Source organism: Lithobates pipiens, unplaced genomic scaffold, assembly GCF_037356315.1.
Source record: "Lithobates pipiens isolate NorthernLeopardFrog02 unplaced genomic scaffold, aLitPip1_a1.2 Scaffold_27, whole genome shotgun sequence".
In the NCBI taxonomy this organism is placed as follows: Eukaryota; Metazoa; Chordata; class Amphibia; order Anura; family Ranidae; genus Lithobates; species Lithobates pipiens.
In genome coordinates, this window is record NW_027507788.1 from 161,561,421 (window position 1) to 161,586,508 (window position 25,088).

The window sequence follows — 25,088 nt, forward strand, 5'->3', positions numbered from 1 at the left end:
AAATCCTGATATGGGGGAGGGGGCATTAGAGACTAGACTCTATATGGCTGATGGAGAAGCACAGGATCTGGTGGAGAAGTTCTCTCCCCTCTCTGGTGCCAAATCCTGATATGGGGAGGGGGGGCATTAGAGACTAGACTCTATATGGCTGATGGAGAAGCACAGGATCTGGTGAAGTTCTCTCCCCTCTCTGGTGCCAAATCCTGATATGGGGGAGGGGGGCATTAGAGACTAGCCTCTATACGACTGATGGAGAAGCATAGGATCTGGTGGAGGAGTTCTCTCCTCCTCTCTGCTGCCAACTGCTGAGACAAAGTGGGGACTGAGATGAAGGGGGTGCCGCTGCTCCATGAGAGGTGCTAGGGCCAAATGGCCTGGAGGTCCGGATACAGACCAGGGCCTTGTGTTTGACACATGTAGTTTAACAGATCTCAGCAGTTTTAGCAGTTAAAGGACATGCTTGAAAATTCCAGAAAATATTACACCGGCCCTATAAAGCATTGATATAAAAAAAAAAAAGTTTTAAAGAGACAGATTAGTTAAAAAAAAAAACACACACACACAACGAAAAACCAGGACAGCATGGAATAAACGATCTGAGCCAGCATTGCCTTCCTGGCAGAGTGGGGAGAAGTGCATATTCCCAGCCCTTCATAATCTATGTGAAGGAGCCTACCTCCAGGGTAGGATAGGCACGCCGCATTACCAGTAAGGTGACGCTAGAAGGCAGTAGAGTTCCACGGCCAGCGATTGCGCAGTATAAGAAGTGTGAGCCGTTCCGCTCTCCGTAGAGAATGCGGCTGTGCGAAGGAGAGTGAGAGGAACCGGTGTGACACCCTGCAGGTAATTGTGTCCGGTGTCCCCAGTACTCCGTGTACACCACACAGCCCCCTCCACATACACCCAGTACTGAGTATACACCACACAGTGCCCCCTCCACATACACCCAGTACTGAGTATACACCACACAGTGCCCCCTCCACATACACCCAGTACTGAGTATACACCACACAGTGCCCCCTCCACATACACCCAGTACTGAGTATTCACCACACAGCCCCCTCCACATACACCCAGTACTGAGTATTCACCACACAGCCCCCTCCACATACACCCAGTACTGAGTATACACCACACAGTGCCCCCTCCACATACACCCAGTACTGAGTATACACCACACAGTGCCCCCTCCACATACACCCAGTACTGAGTATTCACCACACAGCCCCCTCCACATACACCCAGTACTGAGTATACACCACACAGTGCCCCCTCCACATACACCCAGTACTGAGTATTCACCACACAGTGCCCTTCTCCACATACACCCGGTACTGAGTATTCACCACACAGTGCCCTTCTCCACATACACCAGGTACTATGTATTCACCACACGGTGCCCCCCTCCACATACAACTGGTACTGAGCATTCGCCACACGGTGCCCCCCTCCACATACAACCGGTACTGAGCATTTGCCACACGGTGCCCCCCTCCACATACAACCGGTACTGAGCATTTGCCACACGGAGCCCCCCTCCACATACAACCGGTACTGAGCATTTGCCACACGGAGCCCCCCTCCACATACAACCGGTACTGAGCATTCGCCACACGGCGCCCCCCTCCACATACAACCGGTACTGAGCATTCGCCACAGGGCGCCCCCCTCCACATACAACCGGTACTGAGCATTCGCCACACGGCGCCCCCCTCCACATACAACCGGTACTGAGCATTCGCCACACGGCGCCCCCCTCCACATACAACCGGTACTGAGCATTCGCCACACGGCGCCCCCCTCCACATACAACCAGTACTGAGCATTCGCCACACGGCGCCCCCCTCCACATACAACCGGTACTGAGCATTCGCCACACGGCGCCCCCCTCCACATACAACCGGTACTGAGCATTCGCCACACGGCGCCCCCCTCCACATACAACCGGTACTGAGTGTATGTGTATATATGTATATGTATATATATATATATATATATATATATATATATATATATATATATATATATATATATATAATCTTGCATTGTGTACTGTATATATCCTGTACTATATATCACAACATACACACTGCCAGACCTCTACATATACACTACACTGTATATTGTATGTACCATGTGATGTACAAAATATATATATCTCCATCCTGTGCTGTACATCATATACTCTGTACTAATATATTTTCCATGTACTGTCTATATGCAGCAACAACACTGCACATCATTCATTATACATTCTATTGTATACTCCATGTCATATATCTCTGCTCACTGACACACAGCAGTGCTCTGTATACACATTGTGCACTTCAATCTGTGTGCACTATATATATTGTATTCTGCACAGTACACTTCTGTACACTTCTCTGTTTACTAACACAATTGCACACAGCTGGAATGTTATCACTGGATGACCTGCCAGTTTCTGCCATACTCAGAAACCACCATAATACACATTGAGATATGATATATAGAATAAGGCTGGGTTCACACTGCTGCGATGTGGGAACGCTGCGAATCTACTGCGGGTTCCCGCATCGCATGCCTCCCTGCCCTATGTGAACTGCTGGGAGTGACAGTGAAAAGTTAATGACCCCTCCAAACCAGTTTGCATATCGCAGTGCGATCTACAAACTCGGACAGGAATCGGATCGCATGGTGTGAACACCCATGCGATCCGATTCTGCTGAGGACCAAAAAAAGGGTCCTGTACGAGTTTGGGCCGGATGCGATGCAAATTCAGCCATACTATCTGTATAGCTGAAATCGCATCGCACAGAGATCACATGTGATTTGCAGTGCGGTGCGAATCACATCCGATCACGTACACCGCAGCAGTGTGAACCCAGCCTCATACAGAATGCTATGCAGTACACCTCACTGCACAGTGTAACACTTGCTAACACAGCTCTAAGTGCAAGCTCTTGGAGGGGATAAGGGACTATATACAAGATTTTAGTAATGAGAACGGTATCATTAGCAGTAATCAGCATGGATTCATGAAGAATCATTCTTGCCAATTTAACCTTCTATGAGGAGGTGAGTTGCCAGCTAGATAAAGGAAGGCCTGTAGACATGTTGTATCTGGATTTTGCAAAAGCATTTGACACAGTTCCCCATAAAGATTTACTGTGCATAATAAGGTCCGTTGGCATGGACCATAGGGCGAGTACATGGATTGAAATCTGGCTACAAGGGCGAGTTCAGAGGGTGGTGATAAATTGGGAGTACTCAGAATGGTCAGGGGTGGGCAGGGATCTGTGCTGGGAACAATCCTATTTCATTTGTTCATAAACGACCTGAAGGATGGGGTAAACAGTTCAATCTCTGTATTTGCGGACAATACTAAGCTAGGCAGGGCAATAACTTCTCTGCAGGATGTGGAAACCTTGCAAAAAGATCTGAACAAATGAATGGGGTGGGCAACTACATGGCAAATGAGGTTCAATGTAGAAAAATGTAAAATAATGCATTTGGGTGGCAAAAATATGAATGCAATCTATACACTGGGGGGAGAACCTTTGGGGGAATCTAGGATGGAAAAGGACCTGGGGGTCCTAGTAGACTATAGGTTCAGCAATGGCCTGCAATGCCAAGCTTCTGCTAACAAAGCAAACAGAATATTGGCATTAAAAAGGGCATCAACTCCAGAGATAAAATAATTCTCTCGTTCTACAAGACTCTGGTCCAGACTCACCTGGAGTATGCTGTCCAGTTCTGGGTACCAGTCCTCAGGAAGGATGTACTGGAAATGGAGCGAGTACAAAGAAGGGCAACAAAGCTAATAAAGGGTCTGGAGGATATTAGTTATGAGGAAAGGTTGCGAGCACTGAACTTATTCTCTCTGGAGAAGACGCTTGAGAGGGGATATGATTTCAATATACAAATACGGTACCGGTGACCCTACAATAGGGATAAAACTTTTAGGGCCAGTTCACACCAGATGCAGTTCCGTTTTTTTTCTGCACCACTACAGTTATTTCTGGTCAGTTTCTGTACCAGAAACTGACTGCATGGTATGAACTAGAGCCATTGGAACACATGGAAAACACTGTGCATGCATTTTTTAGTGCAGGGAAAAAAAGCATACAGAACTGAATGGGCGCTTTTACCCCCCGCTAGCGGCCGCGAAAGGGTTAAAACCGCCGGCAATACGCTGCAATAGCGGCGTTTTGCCGGCGGCATTACAGCGCTGCCCCATTGATTTCAATGGGCAGCAGCGGTGGAGGAGCGGTAAACACACCGCTCCTTCACCGCTCCAAAGAAGCTGCTGGCAGGACTTTTTTCTGACGTCCTGCCAGCGCACCGCTGTAGTGTGAAAGCCCTCGGGGCTTTCACACTACACACAATGGTGCAGCTTCTTTAGGGCGTTTTGCAGGCGCTATTTCTAACGCTACAGCGCCTGCAAAATGCCCTGGTGTGAAAGGGGTCTAAACTGCGTAGAGTGTTCTTTGCTGTAAGCCCCTGTACACACGGTCGGAGATTTCGACAACCAAATCCGACAGATTGTGTCCGAAACTGTTGCATACACACGGTCGGACAAAGTTGTCGAAAAATACGATCTTTTCAGAACGTGATGACGTAATTTCGTTACGATGGGACTACATTCAGGCTAGTAGCCAATAGCTTTGATGTAGGATTTTGATCTGAGCATGCGTGGCACTTGGTCCGATCAAAATTCTCTACACATGATCGGAGTATGTCCGATCGGACAAGTTTGTCGGAAAATATTTCCAACAAGTTGGAAAATTGGGTCCGACGGATATTCCGACGGAATCAGTCCGATGCATACCACACACAGTCGGATTATACGACAACACGGTCCGATAGGACACATTCTCGGCAGATTCTCCGACTGTGTGTACAAGGGCTAAGAGTGGTGAGGATGTGGAATTCTCTTCCACAGGCAGTGGTCTCAGTGGGGGGCATCAATAATTTCAAAAAAACGATTAGATAAGCACCTGAACGACCGCAACATACAGGAATATACAATGTAATACTGACATAAAATCACACACCTAGGATGGACTTTTTTTTTTTTTTTTTTCAAACAGGCCTACTATGTAACTTCTCACCCACCTGCACAGTGCATAGAACACTGCCGATGTAACACACACTGACTGTGACAAGAGGGTTCTGCCAACCACCATCATTCTGCCCTATTCACAGCACACTGTGATCGCTGGTGGAACTCTCACTGATGGGCATCATATGCTCCTTCTGCTGTTTCTCAGTCCAGTAGATCTCCAGTACAGTTGTTTTCCAACTGCAGTCATAGCGTGTTTCTGTAGGGGTGCGGATTGTGTTTAAAAAAATAAATAAAAAAGTAACATGCGTGCCAGCCTCACAGGGAAAAGGTGAACTGTCATAGAAATTCCCATTGAACTGAAATGAAAGATAATGGTATGGTGCAGGAAGTGTGACACCAGAGAGGGCAATGGGGTTCATTTACTGAAGCTGGAGTGCAAAATCTGGTGCAGCTGTGCATAGAAACCAATCGGCTTCTTTTTTTTTTTTTTTGGAAAAAATGTTTATTTGGTTTTACAAATAAAAGGTTACACAACAAATAAGTTTACAGGTACCTGCGTAGTAAACATGAAACAGTAGACTGCATACAATCCATGGGTTTTGTGATAAACGGACCCGAACGGGTCCCAGTAGTCTATACGATCTAAGTATACCAGCTAAATAATTACATTCCGTAGCCCTAGGGTAAAATACCCTCAAAAGTGGGGGAAGAACGGGGTGACTTAAGGTCCTGATAAAAAATGCACAGCTTAGGGTCCAGTATGTCAAGGTGCCAATCGGCTTCTAACTTCAGGTTATTCAATTATGCTTTGACAATGAAACCTGGAAGCTGATTGGTTTCTATGTAGGGCTGCACCAGATTTGCACTCTCCAGTTTTAATAAATCAACCCACAGTTGACATAATGTGCAATCATTATGCAGCCTTCTTTTTGGTGTTGCAGTGATACACTGCAGCACTGTATATACTGGCACACCAGAGAGGAGGCTGCATGGTGACACGCTGCAGCACTGTATGCACTGACACACTGCTGCCATTTCTATTCTTTTATTCTAGAGCTTCTATTGGAGATATCAGATCTGTGGGCAGAAGGCATAATAGTAAGATAAAACTTGTATTGTTATGGGACTCCCCTGGGTGTTTGATGTTCCTGGAATGTTGATGCCGCCTTTCTGGGAACCCAAATGTTGCACTGCAATGATATTGGATCCCAAATGTCAATGCGAGTGTGTTATAGGACCCCCCCCCAAACATTGGCTTTACAGTGTTATCAGACCACAAATCTTAATAGCACTGTGCTCTGGGATCCCAATTGTTGGTTTTGCAGTGTTCTGGACCCACAGTCGGCGCCACAGTGTTTTAGGGCCTCAAATGTTGGTGCCCTTGTATTCTGGGACCCTAAATATCAGCAGCACTGTGCTCTGGGACCCCAAATGTTAGTTTTGCAGTGTCCTGGGACCCCAAATGTCAGCACTGCTGTGCTTTGAGAGTACCTTGTCTGGATTTTCACCAGTTCCATTGTTCTGGGACCTTCTACTCAGAACCATTTCAACCCCTCCCCTCTCCTCAGTGGTTGGTGCCTCCCTCTTCTCGGCCCCCCACTTTCCCCTAGTCACTGGTACTTCCCTGATCTGGGACCCCCCTGTCTCCTTAGTACTAAGTCAGGCCTCTAGAGGATGATTTCCATTAGGATGTGATATTTCCCCGCTGTGCTTTTCATTAATTTAGTTGGTGAGTCAGTGGTGACTCCTGCCAAACATTTGGCAGTCACCTTTTAATGGTTCTGACTTCTGTAAACTATAAAAGGTGAAGTCTGTTTGCTGTAGGCTACAGCAGTGTACACATTAGGACAGGAGTACCGTATCTTGCTGTACAAAAGAAGTTCTTTTAAGTGCTGGTAGTGGACAGGAAACAGGAAAAAGTGCCAGTGACACAATCCTGCATATAAAATGACAGCCACACCCACTAGGAAAAAGCTTGTCCTGTCACTCGGCTAGGGCCCTCCTCTAGGATGCCCAACAATGCAGTAAATGGCACAAACGTCACAATACTGCACAGGGTGTTGCACAATGGCCAGGATTACTACAGGGTGCCTCCAATGCAGAGCAAAACCATATATGCTGTTGTGACTGCTGCTGCGTTAACCTGAAAGTCATTTTAGATTTTTACATTTGACATGCCTAAATCCAACAGATCTTTCTCTTTTAAATACTCTTACTCTGACCACGGTGTCAGGGCTCAGCAGCCTTGATTATTGTGGTCAGTTTACAAGGGGGAGGACAGAAACTGGCAGGATCAGCCAGGTATTTCAGGTGATACAGGGGGCCAAATTACACTGCACAAGCACTGTGCTGTATAACATGCTTTAAAGAAACAGGATCATTATTATTATAGTTTATTTATTTTTTTGGGACCAACAAATGCTTTCAATTTTCTTTAACCACTACAATACAGGGCACTTTCACCCCCTTCCTTCCCAGCCCAATTTTCAGCTTTCATCGCTCTAGCGCTTTCAATGACAATTGCGCAGTCATGCTACACTGTATCCAAATGAAATGGTTATCATTTTGTTCGCACAAATAGAGCTTTATTTTGGTGGTATTTATTCACGACTTTTTATTTTTTGCGAAATAAGCGCAAAAAAAGCGGAAATTTGGAAAAAAAACAATATTTTATTTTTTCTATTTGAAAAGAAATCCAATAAAATCAAATTTTGTCATAAATTTAAGCCAAAATGTATTCTGCTACATGTTTTTGGTAAAAAAAATTCCGTTAAGTGTATAATAATTGGTTTGTGTGATCACGGACATATGTGCGCAAATGATCATGTACATATGTGTGCAGGTGATCACGTACATATGTGTGCAGATAATCATTGGGACATGCGATTTTAGTGGGACGTATGTGGGGGACATGTTTTTATTATTGGGGACATGCGTTTTTATTATTTGGGGACATGTATGTTTTGGGGACATGTGTGTTTTGGGGACATATGTGGGGACTGTGTTTGTACTGTGTGGTGTGTTGACACTAGACTGATGATCAGTGAGTAAAAAGCAGCTCATACTCACTGATCATCAGCCGGCTGCAGCGTTCTGCTCTCCTCTCCTCATCGATGACTTCCGTGTGAGGAGAGGAGAGCCGATTACCTAGCAACCGGCTGTTTGTTTACATCACATGACGGCCGTGATTGGACACGGCCGTCATGTGATCAGGAGGGCCAATCACAGAGCCCTCCTGCCGATCTGAGATGTGCCGTGTCCGGGTGACACGAGCACATCGGGATCGCGCCGCTGCGCGGGCACGTGCGCGGGCACGTGCGCGTGCGATCCCGCTACTTCTGAAGGACGTTCCTGACCGTCCTATCAGGAGTAGACGGCTCCCACCCGGCCGTATATATGCATTGGCTGGGTGGGAAGTGGTTAAAAAGCAGCCATAGCCTAAGCAGAAAAGCCAGCTTGGTGCACTTGACATGGGTTCAAATTATTTCTTGGACACAGATCAGACGTGGTGTGTTGGTTGTCACCTGTATGTTTTGTATTGGGGAGGGGATGTGAGATACGTCAGATAACGTCTCCCACTAAAACCAGCTTGTGTAAGTTAATGATCGCAGAAAAGTCACAAAACTAGGCCCAACTGGGGAGCAGACTAAGGCCCCTTTCACACGGACGATTCGTTCAGGTCCGCCTGTCAGTTTTTCAGGCGGACCTGACAGGTGGACCTGAACGGATGCTCCATAGAGCATCGGATGGAGCATCGGATGTCAGCGGTGACATGTCCGCTGACATCCGACCCGACCCGCTCCGATCCGAAAAAGTGTGATGGAGGAAAAAGCTATTTTTCCATCCGTCATCGGATCAGGTGACGACGGACACTGCGGTCCATCCGTCGTCACCCGATCTCCCATAGGGGAGAGCGGTGCTGTGACAGGTCCATCCCCGCGCAGTGTGCAGAGACAGACATGTCATCTTCCTGCTCAGCGGAAATCGCTCCGGCGATCCCCGCTGAGCAAGCGGATATCCACGGGGCGGATCAGCACTGAGCTGCCCCATGTGAAAGGACCCTAAGGCCTCGTTCACGCTGTCTGCAGTGATGTCAGTTTTTCTGCACGAGCACAAAAAATAGAAGAATTGTTCTCTATGTGCCCTGTTCACACCACAACACTGGTATCGCGTGCGGCTTTTTTCTGCGCAGAAATCTGCAACATGTATGCTGTTTTCTGTACAAGAAAAGAAACTGAGATGACATTATCACTGTGGTGAGAACAGAACACATAACTGACGAGCATAAAAACGAATGTCAATGTGCATAAAAACGTGATGTAAATTGATGTCTCTGCATCAGTTTTGATGCATGTATGGTGTGACTGAGCCCTTAGAGCAGTGATGGCAAACCTTGGCACCCCAGATGTTTTGGAACTACATTTCCCATGATGCTCAACTACACTGCAGAGAATCATGGGAAAAGTAGTTCCAAAACATCTGGGGTGCCAAGGTTTGCTATCACTGCACCTAAGAAGGATATTTTAGGGTTTGGTGGATGCTGAAGTGTTAAGCCATCGGACAGTTTCTTTTATCTCCAGGGGATTCTGTTGCTTTGGATCCCGGGTATGCAAGCCTGCTGTGCCCATTGTGAAGTGTTCCCATCATCCCTCTACTGGGTTCTCCTGTCTCCTACTATCCCTGCACCGAATTTCCAGCTCTGCACACATTATTATGGGTTCCCTGGTCTGTAGACATGCTGTGCCCCTTATTAGGGGTTCCCTGGTCTGTAGACGTGCTGTGCCCGTTATTAGGGGTTCCCTGGTCTGTAGACATGCTGTGCCCATTATTAGGGGTTCCCTGGTCTGTAGACATGCTGTGCCCATTATTAGGGGTTCCCTGGTCTGTAGACGTGCTGTGCTCATTATTAGGGGTTCCCTGGTCTGTAGACATGCTGTGCCCGTTATTAGGGGTTCCCTGGTCTGTAGACGTGCTGTGCCCGTTATTAGGGGTTCCCTGGTCTGTAGACGTGCTGTGCCCGTTATTAGGGGTTCCCTGGTCTGTAGACGTGCTGTGCCCATTATTAGGGGTTCCCTGGTCTGTAGACATGCTGTGGCCGTTATTAGGGGTTCCCTGGTCTGTAGACGTGCTGTGCCCATTATTAGGGGTTCCCTGGTCTGTAGACATGCTGTGCCCATTATTAGGGGTTCCCTGGTCTGTAGACATGCTGTGCCCATTATTAGGGGTTCCCTGGTCTGTAGACGTGCTGTGCCCATTATTAGGGGTTCCCTGGTCTGTAGACGTGCTGTGCCCATTATTAGGGGTTCCCTGGTCTGTAGACGTGCTGTGCCCATTATTAGGGGTTCCCTGGTCTGTAGACGTGCTGTGCCCGTTATTAGGGGTTCCCTGGTCTGTAGACGTGCTGTGCCCGTTATTAGGGGTTCCCTGGTTTGTACATCTGCTTTGACCATTCTGAAGGGTTGCCACCATCCCTTCGCTGCGTTCTCCATCTCTGTACACCTGCCGTGTGACCATTATGAGGGATTCTTGCTATCCCTGCCCTGAGCTCCCAGGTCTGCACACCTGCTGTGCTCATGAGGGGTTCTCACCATCCCTGCTGGATGATTATTTTAGATTATAGAGAATGTAACAGGTTCTGGAACACTGAACACTCCCAGGTGTGTGGAGGAAGAGAGTTGAGAATTGGCCTTTGTTCACACTGAATGCAGCTTTGAAATCATGAAACTTCACTTAAAATCACACAATTTCAAAGCTGCATGTCAGTGCGACTTCATGCACAGATGTCTATGCAAGTCGCACCTGATATCACCAAAAGTAGTGCAGGAATTACTTTTTCAAATGGCTGTGGCACTGCAAAGTCAGGAACGCTCCGATTTGAACAGTTCTGTTGCCGACAATAGGGTGTGACTTGTCATGCGATTTGGACCTGTAATATCGCAAAACAAATCAGACTGATGTGGAGCGGGGCTAATGGTGGAGAGATCTCGCTGTTGGATTATCTAAGGCATTAAACAAGTCATTTGTGTGTAGTCCAAGCCTTATGTCTGTGAATCACCTTTGTAATTTAGCCAGATGTCAGCTGACCTCCACCCATGGCATGAAGTTGGCACTGGCTGGAAGCACACAATGGTTTCCTAACAAGGAAATCTCCTAACAAGATTTTATGGACTCCTGCTCAGTGGTTGTCTCTGCACAATGTAGATAAAGTTGGCCGCCCTGTGACCCCGGCTGATGCCTGTTTTTATTGTGTGTCTTAACTGTGACCTTCATATGTTTATTCGTCTCGATCTGTGGACCAAACATGCTGTCTGTAGCGGCCTCCACCACCTAGGAATTCTCCAAATTCCAGACCATATTGTCTGATCTGTGTATGTGAATAGGGCTGTACTCTCCAGTGCAAATATTCATTTTGTCTTCCAAACAGCAGCTGGGAAAACCGCGAGCTGTAAAGATGGGAAATTGTTCCTTTTTATAGAGAGGGGGGGGGGAGTTATCACTGAGGCTGCTGTTTATATTTTTCTTTTCTCCTAGCACTTTTAAAGTACAGTGTTGTGAAAAAGTATTTGCCCCCTTCCTGATTTTTATTTTTTGCATATTTTTCACACTTTAAATGATTAAGATAACCCGAGTAAATCCAAGATGCATTTTTAAAATATTATTTCATGTATAAAGAGAAAAAAAAGCTGCTGAAACCTGCTTTTCGCCCTATGCGAAAAAGTAATTTCCCCCTCCTATGCTGAATCAAGAATGAATTGTAATTGACCACAATTGTTTGGAAAGCTGAATTAAATATCACTTGCCATACTCAGGCCTGATTATTGCCAGACCTATTGAATCAAGAAATCACATATATAGAAACTGTCTGACAAAGCAAAGCACGCTAACAGATCACAAAAAGCCATACATCATGCCAGAATCTAAAAAAAAATCCAAGAACAGAATAAAAACAGTCTATTTAAATCACTAGTAAAAAGGCTTGATCTAAATCAACTTGATTTAATTCATATTTTTTAAAGAGCAACTGTCATCTCTGTCCTGCAGTGGCTCCTCCTCTGATCTGCTGTTGACTCTCACAGTCCCATTCACTTTAATGGGACAGCTGGTGATGCGGCAGTGACACAATAAGGTGAGGGACGTGGCGGGAGCAGGTGAGTGGATGCCCACTAACAGGAGCCCCCATGATGGATCTGAAATGACAGGTGCTCTTTTTAAATGTAAGGACTTATTCTTGCTGGTAGTTAGAATCGTTAATTCAACAAAATGAAGGTTTTCTATTTAAAATAATAAACTGTCAGATTAGTAAAACAGCGATATTCGAACCGATTCAATCATATAGTTTGTAGTATACATAGATTTGCAAAAGAATGGGATAAATTAATATTCCTGAACTTTGGTTTATCTCATGGTTAGTGTGACATTGTGTGAATACATCGATGCATTGCATGTTATTAGCTTAGATTCATTGAATGAGTTTAAAAAAAAATGAAAATATTACAGAATATACAGCCTCATGCTACATAACTAATCTCCAAATCATTAATGTATCTTAACTAGAAAACTATCTTTAGATAGATTTTTACTCCTGAAACCAAGTAATGTACATGTGTCAGTCTAGGGAGGGTTTCAAAGCCATTTCTAAGGCTTTGGAACTCCAGTGAACCACTGGGAGAGCCATTATCCACAAATGGAGATAACTTGGAACAGTGGTGAACCTTCCCAGGAGTGGCCGGCCTACAAGAATTACTCCAAGAGCATACTCCATATGCCTCATCCAGGAGGTCATAAATGAACCCAGAACAACATCTAAAGAACTGCAAGCCTCACTTGCCTCAGGTAAGATCAGTGTTCATGATTCAACAATAAGAAAGAGACTGGGCAAAAATGACATCCATGGGAGCGTTCCAAGGCCAAAGCCACTGCTGACCAAAAAGAACACACAGGCTCATCTCCTATTTACCAAAAAAACATCTTGATTATCCCCAAGACTTTTAGGCAAATATTCTGTGGACTGATGAGACAAAAATCTTTTACTTTTTGTAAGGTGTGCGTCCCGTTACATCTGGCATAAAACTAATACAGCATTTCATAACGAACATTATACCAACAGTCAGACGTGGTGGTTGGTAGCGTGATGGTCTGGGCTGCTTTAGGACCTGGACAACTTGCCATAATTGAGGGAAGCAAGACTTCTGAGCTCTACCAGAAAATTCTAAAAGGAGAATGTCCGGCCATCAGTTTGTGACCTCAAGTTCAAATGCACTTGGGTTATGCAGCAGGACAATGATCCAAAACACAACTGCAAGTCCACCTCCAAATAATACACACAGAGCATAATTTAGGTTTTGAAGTGGCCTAGTCAAAGCCTGGACTTACTGTAAATCCAATTGAGTATCATGACCCTACACAGGTACACGTGCTGGAAAACCCTCCAATGTGGCTGAATTAAAAATTCTACAAAGACTGGGCCAAAATTGCTCCACAGCAATGTGAAAGACTCGTTGCCAGTTATCGCAAACTCAAACTGATTGCAATTTTTTTACCGCCAAGGGCGGCACAACCAGTTATTAGGTTTAGGGGGCAATTACTTTTTCACGTAAAGCCAGGCAGGTTTGGACAGTTTTTTTGCCTTAATAAATGAAACCATCATTTTAAAAACTGCATTTTGTATTTACTCGGGTTATCTTTGTGTAATAATAAAAATTTGTTTGATCTGAGTCATTTAAGTGTGACAGATATGCAGTAAAAACATCGGAAAGAGGGCAAATACTTTTTCACAGCATTGTATATCCACTTGAGACCCGCGCTATAGCCGAATGACGGCTACAGCGCGGACCTCCTTTGCCGGGACGACGTCTATTGACGTCGTCCCGTGCACGAGCGGCCTGTGCGCCCCCTGAGGGGCGCGCGCAGCGCGCTCTGTGATCGGCGAGTCTGAGACTCGCCTGATCACCGATCCGAGCAAGGGGTCGATCCCGACCCCTTATCACGTGATCAGCTGTCAGCCAATGACAGCTGATCATGTGATACAACGGAGCCGGTAATCGGCTATTATTCCTCCTCGCGCTGACAGCGCGAGGAGAAAAAAAAAGAGCCGATCGCCGGCGGCCGTGATCGGGAGTCCCGATCACGGCCAGCCCTGCCAGTGCCCAACTGCCCCCTGCCAGTGCCACCTCAATAAAAAAATAAGTGCCACCCAGCAGTGCCCACAATCTGCCTCAACAAAGGTGCTGCACCACAGTGCCACATATCCATGCCCATCAGTGTCCTCTATCAGTGCCCAGCAGAGCCACCTATCAGTGCCCATCAGTCCCATCTATCAGTGGTACCTATCAGTGCCCCTTAGTGCCACCCATCCGTGCCATCTTATCTATGCCTATCAGTGCCCACCAATGCAGCCTATCAGTGCCGCCTCATCAGCGCACTTCAATGAAGGAGAAAAATGACCTGTTTGCAAAATTTTATAACAAACTATTAAACATGATTTTTTTTTTTTTTTTCTTTTTTTGCATCTTCTTTTGTTTGTTTAGCAAAAAATAAAACTTAAAAAATTAAATACCACCAAAAGAAAGCTCTATTTGTGGGAAAAAAAATGATAAAAATTTCATTTGGGTACAGTGTTGTATGGCCGCGCAATTTTCATTCAAAGTGCATCAGCGCTGAAAGCTGAAAATTGGTCTGGGCATGAGGGGGGTTTAAGTGCCCAGTAAGCAAGTGGATATAGCATGGATGGACCCTTGAAATAACTTCCCTGTCTCAATTATGTCTATAGCTCATGTGAGATTAGCATGATCAGCTTGGCTCCTTGTACACTGTGCTGGCTTGGTGCAGTGCATCCCTCCCAGAATTTTTGTGTGCCCCAGAGGGACAGGGGCAGCATCCAAATTCTAACTTTATTGATACACAGTTAAAATCATAAACTGCTTAACCACTTCCCGACCGGCACACGCCGATGTACGTCGGCAGAATGGCACGGGCAGGCATATTGGCGTACAAGTCCATTTTTAAATGCCGACTCGCGTGCCGGTTGGGACCCCCGTGAGTCTGGTCGTGGGTCCCGTGAACTCGATCGCCGCGGGGATACCCATGATCGTGATCGTCTCACGGGCGGCTGATCGAGGAGATGCCGTTGTAAACAGCATCTCCCCATTCTGCCTAGCAACAAGTGACGCTGATCTCTGCTCCATGTGATTGGATCAGAGATCAGTGTTCACTAAAACAAAGCCCAGCCCCCCACAGTTAGTAACATGCCCCTAGGAACACTTAACCCCATACACTGCCACTCCCTGGTTAACCGCTTCACTGCCAGTGTCATTTACACAGGAATCGCTGCATTTGTATAGTAGTGATTGCTGTATAAATGACAATGGTCCCAAAAATGTGTCAAAAATGTCCGATGTGTCTGCCATAATGTCGCAATAAAAATCGCTGATCACCGCCATTACTAGTAAAAAAAATAAAAATAAATGTATTAATAAAAATGCCATAAAACTATCCCCTATTTTGTAAACGCTATAACTTTTGTGCAAACCAATCAATAATCGCTTATTGCGATTTTTACCAAAAATATGTAGAAGAATACGTATCTGCCTAAACTGAGGGAAAAAATATTTTTTTTTAAATATATTTTTGGGGGATATTTATTATAACAAAGTAAAAACGTTTTTTTTTTCAAAATTGTCGCTCTATTTTTTAATATAGCGCAAAAAAAAAACCCGCAGGGGTGATCAAATACCACCAAAAGAAAGCTCTATTTGTGGGGGAAAAAAAGGACGTCAATTTTGTTTGGGAGCCACGTCGCAGGCCTGTGCAATTGTCAGTTAAAGTGACGCAGTGCCGAATGGCAAAAAGTGGTCTGGTCTTAAGCCAGCAAAATGGTCCAGTCTGAAAGTGGTTAAAATGGAAGCCCAGAGCCCCTGAACAACAGTAAATCTTTAGGCTGTCAGCAGATTGGCCTCTACAAATTCACCACAATGCCTAAAAATAAAGAGAATCTGAGCATGTGCAGAGCAGGGTGACAGTGTATTATTACTGGATTTAAATGGTATAGACCAGGGACAGGCAACCTTAAAGAGGTGGAGATCTACCTGAACAACATGGGAGAAGTCAAAGATCACCGGGCACAGTGTCTCCTTCTCGCACATGATTTAAACGTCTAATTGCCATACTACTGTTTCGCAATATCTTGCATTGGATGGCAAAATATGGGTTTAAATAATATGGTGAGGAGGAAACGCATCGCCTCCTCACCACCTGTCAAACTCAGATCGCTTTTCAGAGGAGCAGCAGTGCCTGCTGCACTTGTGAATGATCCCTTAGTTGCATTCAGCAGCGGCACCCTTAGGGATTGTTTACCACCTCCCAACTTTATAGGTGAAAACCTGCAGTTTAGTTGCAGTTTTACCACTCCCAGTACCCCCTTTAGCTGTTGAGGCAGCAGTCACAGGTTACACATGCTGCAGCAGGAATTAAACCCCCTATTGCTTTTGGTTGGGTGCTGCTGCCTGCCATTTGCGGATCATTCAAGTAAATGGGGCCACTCTGCAACTGCATGCTTTTTCAGGTTGCAAGGGGTTAAAGCAGGTGGTGAGAAAGCAACACAACGCTGCCTGCTTTAACACCTTGTTTGCTTGACTGCACAAGGTTGCAGGGCACTTACAGAGTGGCCTCGTTCACTTGAATGGGTCATGCTTGGCTACACCCACCTACCATGATGGAGCTGCGGCTGCAACATGTGTACACCCTGGCCACTGCAGCTAAAGGGGTGCAGTTGGGGCAGGGGTAGTAAAAACGTGCCTTAACTATGTGTTTTACCCCCCCCCCCCAAACTTCAAATCGACATGAACCCTCACTGTTCTGTGACCCCTATAAGGCTGCTTACACACTTATGTGCTGTGGTTTACCTGCACCGCGGGTGCAGTGCAGTCCACAGCGTATAATTTAAGTCTATGGCTCAGCAGAGCAAACCCGCAAGAAAGCAGCAGGTACATTGCACTTATTGTGTTGTGGGTAAACCACAGAGCAGCCCTATACTGTTATGCCCACTGTATTACTTCACACTGACCTGGAGAGCTCTTCTTTACAGCTGCTGGCACTACCCTGCTGTCTGGGATAAGAGGTGGAGTGAAGTTGGTATCACTCTGCATTGGACAGGAGCCAGAACTACAGAGGAAGCATTGACTTATGTCATTCTTGTTCCCTACTACAGGTCTGACATTACCAATAGTCCCTTTGCATTGCACTCTGTTTCATGATCTGGTATGTTGGGTCAGCAAGCCCAGACCGTGATCTACTAGTCACCTGGCGGTGTAATTCACTGCTAGATCGTGATCTCTGGGCTGCTAACCCCTGGTATAGACACTTACTTATTTTTCATGTTTTACATAACTTTGCCTGCAAAAGGGGCCAGCCTGGCTTGATCTAGTAGGACTTTTCCACTTTAGGTAGTTTTATGATATTAACTGTGCATCAAAGTTTGTATATATTTTTTTTTTATTATTATTATTATTATTTTTTAAATAAAGATGTTGTGGTGCTCATGAAGTCAATGGATTTTGGTCCAGAGAACATATGTATATACTGAAATACATTGGAACCTGGCACTTTCTTCTCCACCCCCCTTCCCTCCTTTTTGTATTTTTTTTTTTTTTTTTTTTTTTTTTTTTTTTATCAGATTTTCTATTTTTATCAGATTTTATTGAAGTAACAGTAAACATATAATCCAACAAATCCATTTCCACGCCAATTATTGACACCCAAGGTTTAACACATCATCACAATCCACTAGTACAAGGGAAAATTGCAGTATATATCTCTAGTGGTCACATGCCAGTGCTGACCAGTCCAAATCGCTCAGATCCATGCCAGAAGCCTTACAGAAAGAAGGGGAAGACGAATGGGGGGATTTTAAATCCCCGGACTGCTACACTGACTGGGGGGGGGGGGGTATTGACAGATCATCACCCATGGAGGCAAGTACAGCAGGGACTGGGGCGGTGGGTAAGGGTGTGTGTATCGCCTTTTTTTTTTTTTTTTTAAGAATAGGTAAACTAACCTTTTAATAGCTCCAAAACAAAACCCTGCAAGATTGTGTAAACATTTACCTTTCCTGCTGTCTGCGCTCAAAAATGCTGCTTCTTTCTAAAGTAACGGTCTCCCGAAACACACTGGGAAAGTGACACTTTTGGGAGTGTAGAGCTCCTGGGTCCCCCAGAACTCTCACTGATTTCTCTGGCTGACCTCTTCTAGTTTCCTGGCCATCATACTAATCACATGGCTTCAGTGTTTAACCCTTAACATACATGGAGATTGAGTTCTGACCTCATTCCTAATTTGCCTGCTTGTTCCAGGTCAGTGTGTGTGAAAGCATTGGCACCAGAAACAGCCAGATGATTGACATTTTCTTGCTGGGGTTTCTTTTTAATTCTATTAAAAAAAATATATATGGGGGGGGGGGGGGGGGAGAGAGACTATTGAGCCTGGGGGATAACCTTGAGTGCTGTTGTTAAACAGTGCTATATATCCCAAATTAATGATTTAGAATCAATTGATTGTGACTGATCCTAAAGAAAAAAAACAAGTGTGTGTTTTACCATCTTCAAGGAGAGTGCAGGAGGAGCTTGAGCGTACAGGCTCCCTGCTATATTGTGCCAGCTTTTATGGTCTCAAAACCTTGCTTGGTGCTGGCGGGCACCACATGGGCTGGTTTATGGTACAAGAAATCGGAACAGGGTTTAACCACTTCAGCCCCGGACCAATAAACACCTTAAGGACCAGAGGTCTTTTTCCAATTTCGCACTGCGCTGTTTTAACTGGTAATTGCACGGTCATGCAATATTGCACCCAAACGAAATTTGTGTCCTTTTCTTCCCACAAATAGAGCTTTCTTTTGATGGTATTTGATTGCCTCTGCGATTATTTTTTTTTTTTTTTTGCGATTATAAATGGAAAAAGAGCGAAAATTTTGAAAAAAAAAGATATTTTCTTCTTTTTGTTATAAGAAAAATCGAATAAACTAAATTTTAGTCATACATTGAGGGCAAAATTTATTCAGCCACATGTCTTTAGTAAAAAAAATGTCAATAAGCGTATATTTTTTGGTTTGCGCAAAAGTTATAGCGTCTACAAACTAGAGTACATTTTCTGGAATTTACACAGCTTTTAATTTATGACTGCCTATCTCATTTCTTGAGGTGGTGCTAAAATGGCAGGGCAGTACAAACCCCCCCCCCCCCCCCCCAAATGACTCCATTTTGGAAAGTAGACACCCCAAGGAAATTGCTGATGGGTATGTTGAGCCCATTGAATATTTATTTTTTTTGTGCTAAGGGATTGAATAATGACAAAAAAAATTTTTTTTTACAAAAAGATGTCACTAAATGATATATTGCTCACACATGCCATGGTTATATGTGGAATTGCACCCCAAAATATATTCCGCTACTTCTCCCGAGTATGGGGATACCACATGTGTGGGACTTTTTGGGAGTCTAGTCGCGCACGGCACCCCGAAAACCAATCACCACCTTCAGGATTTCTAAGGGTGCAAGACACCCCAAGCTATTTACTGAGAGGCATGTTGAGTCCATGGAATATTTTATATTTTGCCACAAGTTGCGGGAGTATTACAAACTTTTTTTTTTTTTGCACAAAGTTGTCACTAAATGATATATTGCTCACACATGCTATGGGCATATGTGAAATGACACCCCAAAATACATTCTGCTGCTTCTCCTGAGTACGGGGATACCACATGTGTGGGACTTTTTGGGAGCCTAGCCGCGTACGGGACCCCGAAATCCAAGCACCGCCTTCAGGATTTCTAAGGGCATACATTTTTTATTTTACTCCTCACTACCTATCACAGTTTTGAAGGCCATAAAATGCCAAGATGGCACAAAACCCCCCCCAAATGACCCTATTTTGTAAAGTAGACACCCCAAGCTATTTGCTGAGGGCCATGTTGAGACCATTGAATATTTTTTTTTTTTGTCCCAAGGGATTGAATAATGACAAAAAATAAAAAAAAAATTTTTTTTTTTACAAAACGTTGTCACTAAATGATGTATTGCTCACACATGCCATGGTTATATGTGGAATTGCACCCCAAAATATATTCCGCTACTTCTCCCGAGTATGGGGATACCACATGTGTGGGACTTTTTGGGAGTCTAGTCGCGCACGGCACCCCGAAAACCAATCACCACCTTCATTATTGGGTAATAAATGGTGGGTGCCCTGATGCTATAAAAAGCAAACTAACCAGAGTCACCCGTAACACTTGTACAGTGATCAGTGGTGAAAGGGTTAACTAGGGGCAATCGGAGGGTTCAAATTTTTATTAGGTAGTATATGGGGGTCCCTGGCGCTATATAAAAACCTGACGGGAAACTTAAATAACTAACTGGCTAACCAGCGTCACCAGTGACACTTATACTGTGATCGCTGGTGAAAGGGTTAACTAGGGGCAATCAGGGGGTTAAAACCATTATTGGGTAGTATATCGGGGTACCTAGCGCTATAAAAACCTGGCGGTGAACCTAAAAAAAATAACTAGCTACCTAGCGACACTGATGCAGCGATCAGAAAAATGATCGCTTAGTGACACTGGCAAAGGGGGGTGAAAGGGTTAACTCTAGGGGCAATCAGGGGGTTAAATCTTTATTGGGGGGTGATAGGGGGCTACCCTGGACCTAACACTAACTGTCCTGACAGTTTTTACTTTTACAACTGACACTGAATGCATTGATCAGTAAAGAAATGATCAATGCAATCGGTGACACTGTGACTGGGGGGGGAGGGGGGGCGGGGGGCGATCGGGGGGGGGGGGTTTGTGTACCTATGTGTCAGTGTAGTGTTTTGGTGCGCTTACTTTTAGTCTTCTCCTCGTAGTCCGGTCAAAAAGACCGCCCCGAGGAGAATGACATCACTTCCTCCTTCCTGTGTAAACAATACACAGTGGGAGGAAGTTCGTCATTGGCCAGGAGCGATCGAGAGGGGGTGGCCAGAAACCAACGGCCATCCCCTCATCACGGATCGCTCCTGGAGGGAAACGGACCGCGGTATCCAGCGGCAGGGGGTCCGATCGGACCCCCCACCCGCTGGAAGGCAGGCACGTACATCTATGTGCTTGTGCCTGCCTGTGCCATGACGTATAATGGCAATACGGCGGTCCTTAAGTGGTTAAAGCCATCTGTGTCAGAGCTCTCCAGTGTGAGCCCTGCTGTTTCGAGATTACAAGAGGCTGATAGCATGTCAGACTAGAGCTGCACGATTAATCGTTAAAAAATCGTGCTCTCGATTTTCCACCCCCCATATAAACAAGTGGAGAGATTATCTGCTCAATCAGCTGTCAAAAGAAAGCATCCCGGGCAATCTGCCAAGTTTAGAACTTGAAATATTGTAACTAAACTTACTTTTTAGATCAGAGGGATAGAACTTCTTGTGTAAACAATCTGGGCAGTCTGCCAAGCTTTCAACCACCTGTAAATGCAGGAAGTTTAACCACTTAACCACTTTCAGACCGGACCATTTTGCTGGTAAATGACCAGAGGTCTTTTTACACTTTGGCACTGCGCTGCTTTAACTGGTAATTGCGCGGTCATGCAATGTTGTACCCAAACAAAATTTGCGTCCTTTTCTTCCCACAAATAGAGCTTTCTTTTGATGGTATTTGATTGCCTCTGCGATTTTTATTTTTTGCGATATAAACGTAAAAAGACCGCAAATTTTGAAAAAAAATGATATTTTCTACTTTTTGTTATTAGAAAAATCCAATAAACTCAATTTTAGTCATACATTTAGGCCAAAATGTATTCAGCCACATGTCTTTGGTAAAAAAAAAGTCAATAATTGTATATTTATTGGTTTGCGCAAAAGTTGTCACATCTACAAACTAAGGTACGTTTTCTGGAATTTACGCAGCTTTTAGTTTACGACTGCCTATCTCATTTCTTGAGGTGCTAAAATGGCAGGGCAGTACAAAACCCCCCCAAATGACCCCATTTTGGAAAGTAGACCCCCTAAGGAAATTGATAAGAGGCATGTTGAGCCCATTGAATATTTTATTTTTTTGCCTCAAGCGATTGAATAATGACAAAAAAAAATTTTTTTTTTTTTTTTTACACAAAGTTGTCACTAAATGATATATTGCTCACACATGCTATGGGCGTATGTGAAATGACACCCCAAAATAAATTCTGCTGCTTCTCCTGAGTACGGGGATACCACATATGTGGGACTTTTTGGGAGCCTAGCCGCGTACGGGGCCCCGAAAACCAAGCACCGCCTTCAGGCTTTCTAAGGGCGTAAATTTTTGAGTTCACTTCTCACTACCTATTACAGTTTTGAAGGCCATAAAATGCCAAGATGGCACAAAACCCCCACAAATGACCCCATTTTAGAAAGTAGACACCCCAAGCTATTTGCTGAGAGGCATGTTGAGTTAATGGAATATTTTATATTTTGCCACAAGTTGCGGGAAAATTACAAACTTTTTTTTTTTTTTTTTTTTTTTCACAAAGTTGTCACTAAATGATATATTGCTCACACATGCCATGGGCATATGTGAAATGACACCCCAAAATAAATTCTGCTGCTTCTCCTGAGTACGGGGATACCACATATGTGGGACTTTTTGGGAGCCTAGCCGCGTACGGGGCCCCGAAAACCAAGCACCGCCTTCAGGCTTTCTAAGGGCGTAAATATTTGACTTCACTCCTCACTACCTATTACAGTTTTGAAGGCCATAAAATGCCAAGATGGCACAAAACCCCCACAAATGACCCCATTTTAGAAAGTAGACACCCCAAGCTATTTGCTGAGAGGCATGTTGAGTCCATGGAATATTTTATATTTTGCCACAAGTTGCGGGAAAATTACAAACTTTTTTTTTTTTTTTTTTTTTTCACAAAGTTGTCACTAAATGATATATTGCTCACGCATGCCATGGGCATATGTGAAATGACACCCCAAAATAAATTCTGCTGCTTCTCCTGAGTACGGGGATACCACATATGTGGGACTTTTTGGGAGCCTAGCCGCGTACGGGGCCCCGAAAACCAAGCACCGCCTTCAGGCTTTCTAAGGGCGTTACAGTTTTGAAGGCCATAAAATGCCAAGATGGCACAAACCCCCCCCAAATGACCCCATTTTGGAAAGTAGACACCCCTAAATTTAGGGGTACACTAGTGAGACTAGGTAATAAATGGCGGGTGCCCTGAAACTATAAAAAAATAACTAACCAACCAGCGTCACCTGTAACAGTTATATGGTGATCACTGGTGAAAGGGTTAACTAGGGGGCAATCAGGGGGCTTTATGCGGTAGTATATGGGGGTCCCTGGCGCTATAAAAAGCTGCGGCGAACCTAAATACCTACCTGCCTAACTAGCGTCACCTGTGACACTAATACAGCGATCAGAAAAACGATCGCTTATTAGGCTGGGTTCACACTGGAGCGATGCGGGAACACCACAAATGCGCGGCGGGTTCCCGCATCGCATGCCTCCCGGCGGCAGTTCACACTGCCCTATGCGAACTGCTGGGAGTGTCAGTGAAATGTTACTGACACCCCCAGATCAGTTCGCATATCGCAGTGCGATCTGCAAACTCGGATCGCATGGTGTGAACACCCATGCGATCCGATTCTGCTGCGGGCCAAAAAAAGGGTCCCGTGCGAATTTGCGGCGGGTGCGGCGAATGGCTGAACTCGAATCGCACAGAGATCGGATGTGATTTGCACTGCAGTGCGGTGCGAATCACATCCGTTCTCAAACCGCTGCAATCTGAACCCAGCCTTAGTGACACTGGCGACGGGGGGTGATCACGGGGTTAAACCTTTATTGGGGGGGTTAGGGGGGTACCTTAGAACTAAAGGGGGCTAACCCTAACTGCCCTAACAGTTATTAGTCACAAATGACACCCGCCGGGTGATCAGGGGGTTAAACCTTTATTAGGTAATAAATGGCGGGTGCCCTGAAACTATAAAAAAATAACTAACCAACCAGCGTCACCTGTAACAGTTATATGGTGATCACTGGTGAAAGGGTTAACTAGGGGGCAATCAGGGGGCTTTATGCGGTAGTATATGGGGGTCCCTGGCGCTATAAAAAGCTGCGGCGAACCTAAATACCTACCTGCCTAACTAGCGTCACCTGTGACACTAATACGGCGATCAGAAAAATGATCGCTTATTAGGCTGGGTTCACACTGGAGCGATGCGGAAACGCCGCGAATCCGCGGCGGGTTCCCGCATCGCATGCCTCCCGGCGGCAGTTCACACTGCCCTATGCGAACTGCTGGGAGTGTCAGTGAAATGTTACTGACACCCCCAGATCAGTTCGCATATCGCAGTGCGATCTGCAAACTCGGATCGCATGGTGTGAACACCCATGCGATCCGATTCTGCTGCGGGCCAAAAAAAGGGTCCCGTGCGAATTTGCGGCGGGTGCGGCGGGTGTGGCGGGTGCGGCGGGTGCGGCGAATGGCTGAACTCGAATCGCACAGAGATCGGATGTGATTTGCACTGCAGTGCGGTGCGAATCACATTCGTTCTCATAAACCGCTGCAATGTGAACCCAGCCTTAGTGACACTGGCGACGGGGGGTGATCACGGGGTTAAACCTTTATTGGGGGGGTTAGGGGGGTACATTAGAACTAAAGGGGGCTAACTCTAACTGCCCTAACAGTTATTACAGTCACAAATGACACCAATGCAAAAAAAAAAAAAAAAAAAAAAAAATGACATTGGTGTCACTGTGACTGGGGGGCAGGGGTAATTGGGGGGGTGATCGGGGGGTAAAGGGGGGGTGTGAGTGTGCCTGGCATGTTCTACTGTGTGTGTAGAGTGTTGGTGCAACTCACCGATCCGCTCTCCTCCGTGTCGGAACGGAAAATACCGACACGGAGGAGAGAATACATCACTTCCTCTCCTGTGTTTACATTACAGGAGAGGAAGTGATGTCACCGGGGATTTCCATTCGTCGAGAGCGATCGCGAGGGGGTGGCCATGAATGAATGGCCGCCCCCTCATCCCAGGTCGCTCT

General features: G+C 45.4%; 1 protein-coding gene across 12 annotated transcripts in view; it reads left to right on the forward strand.

Annotated features, from left to right (window-relative positions):
* Positions 1-769: 769 nt before the first annotated feature.
* The window catches only part of FAM118B (family with sequence similarity 118 member B), a 139,782-nt gene continuing 115,463 nt past the window's right edge, over positions 770-25,088 (forward strand). For 9 of the 12 annotated variants that reach the window (XM_077457789.1, XM_077457813.1, XM_077457800.1 and 6 more), the window contains exon 1: positions 770-843. The gene's annotated coding sequence lies outside the window, so the exon portion shown is untranslated. The remainder of the gene's footprint in view (positions 844-25,088) is intronic. The other 3 variants (XM_077457797.1, XM_077457804.1, XM_077457812.1) reach the window with 3 other exon arrangements.